The following is a 6,263-nucleotide window of genomic DNA, read 5'->3' as shown; positions in this document are numbered from 1 at the left end:
AGCTATTTGTAAAGCGGGACCAGGAAGAAACAAAAGAAAGACAGGAAAGATGGAAATAGCCAATTAGTAGATTTCTTCATTTTCTCTAGAAGTTTGGTCAGTTCAAGTATAAGTCACACTTCCACACATCACTTTGAACTCAACTTAAAGATAATTTCAATAGTAGCATGGGAGCTGGCAAAATTAACATCACTGTTGGCAATGTGTTAAATAGCAAAATATATAATATTTTATAAAACCTTTCTTTGAAAAGCAGAAGTGAGATTCAGAATACTGAATAAGAAAGGTTTTGTGTGGGTTTGTAGGCCATTGACAAAAAGAAATTTCTGTCTCTGTCCAAAGGACTTAAACCCGATAAGAACACAAAATAACAAAGGTCCTTTACCCTTATTACTAATACATTTCTTGTGGTTTCTAAATAAAATGAGTATTTTTTATATTCTAGTAGAGAAAAAGGTAAGGGTGTCCTTAAGCTACTTGATGAGAAACTCGTCTCAAAGGAAACTATTATTTTGTATGCATTTTAGATCATTGTAAATGATTAAGAAGTTCTTGTAATAATATCATTAGTTACATCTGAAGACAAATAATAGAGGGTAGATTGGTTTATTTTCTTATTAAAATAGAAAAAATCCTCAAGAGAATAAAGAAGCCCAGCGTTTAGTATAACTTCCATAATTACAAAACATATTACAATTTTGGTTTTGTCAAAGATTTTAAGAAGCAACTTGCTATGCAACACATAGCATACACATAAATCTGTAGTTTGGAGGTAATAGTAACTCTGAAGTTAGCATGAATCCACAATGCAGCTCCTGTCACTCACCACAGGGGAAGGGTTTAGGGCTTGGTTTCCTGTGGCTGACCATCTGTATAGAGATTGTTCTTGTTCCTATTAATCCACAGGTTATCATGTTGTATTATTGGCTCAAAACAATCTGCTATAGAATTTGAGGTAAGAAAAAATAGTCTGTAATAAAGTTGTAAAATGTAAACCATTTATAACATTATGAAAAAATCCATTTGGACCATTTTGAGGCATATTACAAAGAATAAAAGAGTCCTTATATTCACTGTGTAGAATATTAGAGATGACTGGATGTCTTCTACCACAGACATCAGTTCTGAAATCATTTGTATTCTTGATGAGAGACTTTTAGTTCTATCATCCACCCTTGGCCTTCATCAGAAACCCATACCTTCCTCATCACACAGTTCCATGAATAGTTTAACTTTCAGTGAAAGATGCCATATCTCGCTCATGAGCCTATGTGCCAGTCAGAAGAGCATCAACATGTTCATCTAACTGGTACATTGTTACCAGAAGGAATGGATTAAATAAATTAGAGAAATGGTGAGTATATAAACTATTGAAGAATCATTTGAAGAAATAATAGCAAGAGAGGAAAGGACAAAGGGAAGGTAATAAAAACAGAGAGAAAAGGGGAGAGAGAAACAGAGAAAGGCAGATTCAAAGAGAAAAAATATTAGTGCAAAGGAAGATCTAAATCAAATGACATATAAAATGAGAACTGAACTAGGAAAGTTACAGGTAGGTGAATTAAAGGTTTATGATTAGCTTCAATTAGTACAAAAAATATTTAATATCTTTTGTAGTTTCAAGAAGTTTTATTCTCCCAGCTCCATTGATTTCGATAATAAGCATGGTTCTCATACTTACATATACAAATAAGAAATGAATTGTTTAATTTTTATTTAAGTTGTTACTGATTAATCTAGAAGATTTGATTTACAATGTCTTAAGGATCTTAATACTGTGCTATTTTAATTATTATTATTACTTTATTCTCTATCCCTCCAGAGATTTGTCACATTGATACATTTATTGTGTTTGTGGGATTTCTTTTTTAGTATTTGAAAGTGAATGGTATTATTCATATTTTTCTTTGTATTTAGTCTTTTCTCATACATTGCATACTGTCTACTGTGTCTCCGTCCTGTTCTACTTACAGTTACCCAACCAGACCCACTTCTCTTCCTTCTCTGTTTCTCTTTAGAAAAGAGCAAGTCTCCTAGGGATATCAACTGAACACAGCATAAAAGATGCAATAATACTAGACACAGACCTTCACATCAAGGCTGATCAGGATAACACAGTAGGGGTAAAGGAGTCCCAACATCAGACAAAAAGTCAGAGAAACCCTCACTCCCAGTGTTCAGAGTCCCACAAAAACCCAACCTAAGCAACCACAAGAAGTATGCAGAGCTGCTAACATAGACCTGTTCTAGGATATCTGTACACTGTAAATATGTGTAGAATACATGTTGTTTTCACTAGTTGATAAATAAAGCTGCTTTGGCTTATGGCACATCAGGATAAAGCCAGGCAGGAAATTCGAGTAGAGATAGAGGAGAAGAAGGGCAGAGGATTCTGGGAGATGCCAACCAGCCTCAGAGGAACCAAGACATGTAGAAAATGAGGTAATACCACAGTCATGTGGCAATATATATATCAATAGAAATGGATTTATTTAAATGAATGAGCTTACTAGTAATAAGTCTGAGTCATCAGCCAAACATTTATAGTTAATATTAAGCCTCTGAGTGGTTATTTCAAAAGTGACTATGAGACAAGAAAGATGAGACACCCCCAATTACAAATGACACCCAATGTAGGGCACCAGGAGAACTCGTGATCCTAGTCTTAATGATAAAACCTCAGAATCCAATATTGGGGTAATAGCTGAAAGATCAGAGAAGTAAAGGACCAGCCACTGTCACCTCCTACCTCTCCAACTTCAACTGAAAATGGCCAAGCCTTTGTCTCTGTCTTTTATTACCACTGCCTGTCTGTCTGTATAGACCTTCATAGTTAACTAGTGGCTAGCTCTGATCTCTAGGTAAGCTTTATTTGTCAGATAACAAACAAAATATCACAGCAATAACCGGTTCCAATGTGTTTTGCAAGGTACGTAGGCTTAAGTACAAGCCTATAAAAGCCTATAAGTACAAGTTATAAAAAGAAATAGTTTTTTTTTTAATAAAGAAAACAAAGTCTTTCAAAAGACAGTAAAATAATCTACTTTGAAAAGTCACCTAACAATGGAAGGTAGTCAGAGAGTCTGGACTCTGTGTGCTATTCTGTTGATTTTCAGTTTTTTAAATGCAGATAGGCAAGAGATGGCTGTTGAGAGACATGGGATTGAAAGAGAGGCTGATAAAATACACCAACCTAAAATTATTAAAATATCTTAACTTCAAAACAGAAGTCAAAAATGTATTTATAAATTGGAACTTAAAAGATATATCGCTTTGATATTGCTTTGGAGAAGCAATTTTGCTTTTGCTTCCACTGGAAACAAGAGGCTATAGATGTGTTCCGGGTTAAGATAGAACAGCTTTGATGGAGGGGGGTGCACTCCTGAACGTTGACAGGTGATATCTATCAACAAAGGTTAGTACTGGGCTTCCCAGGATTTGGCCATTATCTCAAATTTTTTGAAGGGTCCTAAAGATACTTAGTGTGCAGACAGAAGAAAGCAGTTTAGAGAAAATTACATTCGCTTTTCTTAGAGTTGCAGGTTATGGGTGATCTTTGCTTATTTGGTGGGTTGCGGGTGTTTGTTTTATTTAGGGGAATATAGGAATATAGCATAAAAAGACAACTATTAATCTCAAATGTTTTGCATTGACACAGATCTTGGTATAATGATTCAAATTTAAAGTTAGTTTTGTTACACTGTATATATGTTTCTATTCTTGTTTAAAGGATTTTTAATATTGATACAAATTCAATGTCATTGTCCTTATACTGCACATCAGTTTCTATTTTGCTTAAGGTAGTACCTATAGAGCTCATACCTATACAACTTGCTTAATTATTTAATACCAAGATTTAATCCTTAAAAGCTATTCAGGATAATAAATAAATATAGGCTAAAAAACATCCATATCTATCAAATTTATAATCATGTTAGTGAGGTTTTCGAGGTAAAACAGAGGTATTTTTCAGATAAATGGGTAATCTTCAAAAACTTAAATGACCTATAAAATATGGCATTTAAAATATTTTAATAAGTTAGATTTTTCTCAAAATGAGACATGTCTCCTCCTGGCAGCACCATTTACCTCAAAGAGGATGATGAGCATCAAAGAAACACATTATGGAGTTTGTTTTCAAAATGGCAAGGATAGCCAATTGGGCAAGCAATTGTCCTTGCCTGGACTGCTTGACAGTGTGTTGTATAAACTGGACATACAGGATCCACAAGAAAGAGACCACTGAACTTTGTCACAAGGCAAAAAATGGTCCTTCATTGTTCCTGCTTTACAAAAGAAACTGCCAAGTATTCTTCCGGACACAGAGGAAAGCGACCAAAGAAGTCTGCCAAAATAGAAGGGACAGTCCTTTAATTTCCTTTCTTCACTAAATATTCTGCCAGGTACCCTAGGCCTGAATTGAAGTTGGAGGTCCTAATTACAGAAGAACTTTGGGTGATTGCCCAGGCATCCTGCTTTTTCTGACATTTCTAGAGTTTTGAAAGTTTCTTGCTTCCACTTCCTGTATAATCAGGTAATTTTATATCCTTTTGTGATCTTTGATGGAGGTGAAGATTACTTATAATTATAGTTTTCCTTAGTTTTAATAAAAGGTAAATTAGATATGAAACTTTAAATCACAAGGATAGGGTAGGTGATAGAGTATTTTCTTTAATTTTGCAAAATATAAATAGACTAAATATTGTAAGTGTAATTTTTACTTGATAACTGTTTTGCAATATGTAATTTTACTATACTAAAGTTAAAACCTTCCACTTTGATTAGACAGAAAATGGGAAATGTTATTGGGTGCCTTTCTGTATACTGTAAGTATGTATTGTTTCCTTTGGTTCATAAATAAAGTTGCTTTGACCTATGGCAAGGCAGAATAGAGCCAGGTAGAAAATCTAAACATAGAAAAAGGGTAGAAGGGCAGATCTTTCAACTCTCTAGCTCCTACAATCTTTCTTCTCCCTCTTTTGTGGGTTCCCCAATGACACCTAATGTTTGGCTGTGGGTTTCTGCATCTGCTTCCATCACCTGCTGGAGAAAGTCTCTATGATAACAATTGTGCTATGCATTGATCTATGAGTATAGCAGAATATCATTAGGAATTCTTTCACTGACTTTTTTGTCATTCTTGTTTTGTTCTACCTTACGTCTCAGAATAATCCAACTTCTGTTGTAATAGGAGCGGCGGGGCTGCGTCCCCAGCACCCCGGCCGCTTGGCTAGCTTATGCCCCAAAAATAACAACACACAAACTGTATTCTTTTAAACACTGCTTGGCCCATTAGCTCTAGCCCTTACTGGCTAATTCTGATATCCCGATCAACCCATCTCTAATAAACTGTGTAGCACCTGTCTTACTTGGAAAGATTCAGCATGTCTGCCTGGGAGAGGGGAGCATGGCTTCTGAGCTCACTTCCTCTTCCTCCCAGCATTCTGTTCTGTTTACTCCACCCACCTATGTTATAACCAATAAAATGGGCCAGGGCAGTTTCTTTATTTTTTAACCAATGACCATCCTCCATCAAACTTCTGTACTCAAAGACCTCAAAATGAAAGCAGATACACTGAATCTGGTAGAAGAGAAAGTAGGGAATAGCCCTAAGCACCTTGGCACAGGAGACAACTACCTGAACAAAACACCAATCACACAGGCACTAAGATGAAACATCAATAAATGGGACATCATGAAACTGGAAATCTTCTGTAAGGCCAAGCCATTGTCAATAGGATAAAATGGTAGCTTACAGAGTGGAATGATATTTTTATCAACTTCATGTTTGATAGAGGGCTAATATCTGAAATATATACAGTACTCAGGAAAGTAGACATCAACAAACCAAACAATCCAATTTTTAAAATTTGGTATCACTTTAAGTAGAGAATTCTCAATATAGGAATCTCAAATAGAAGAGAAACACTTGAAGAAATGTCCAACATTTGTAGCCATCAGGGAAATACAACCAAAAAGTTCTTTGTGTTTCTATCTGCTACCCATCAGAAAGGCTAAGACCAGTATTTCAAGTGACAATTTGAGAGAGAGAGAGAGAGAGAGAGAGAGAGAGAGAGAGAGAGAGAGAAGCGGTCTCAATTGACAATTTAGACCTTACTTCATTTTAAATAAATATTTTATGATACACATTAGAGCCTTTCCAAATCCTAGAAAATTAAAACATTGTCTATGTTGGCTCTCCAAGCATGTCCTGGATTTTATGTATCCAGTTCACTGCAGGACAGAAGCTCTGCACAGGACAC

Source organism: Microtus oregoni, unplaced genomic scaffold (genome assembly GCF_018167655.1).
Source record: "Microtus oregoni isolate MIOR12 unplaced genomic scaffold, Mior012 000000F_ref0000247, whole genome shotgun sequence".
Classification (NCBI taxonomy): domain Eukaryota; kingdom Metazoa; phylum Chordata; class Mammalia; order Rodentia; family Cricetidae; genus Microtus; species Microtus oregoni.
The sequence above is the reverse complement of the archived record's forward strand: the minus strand, read 5'-3'. Positions refer to the sequence as shown.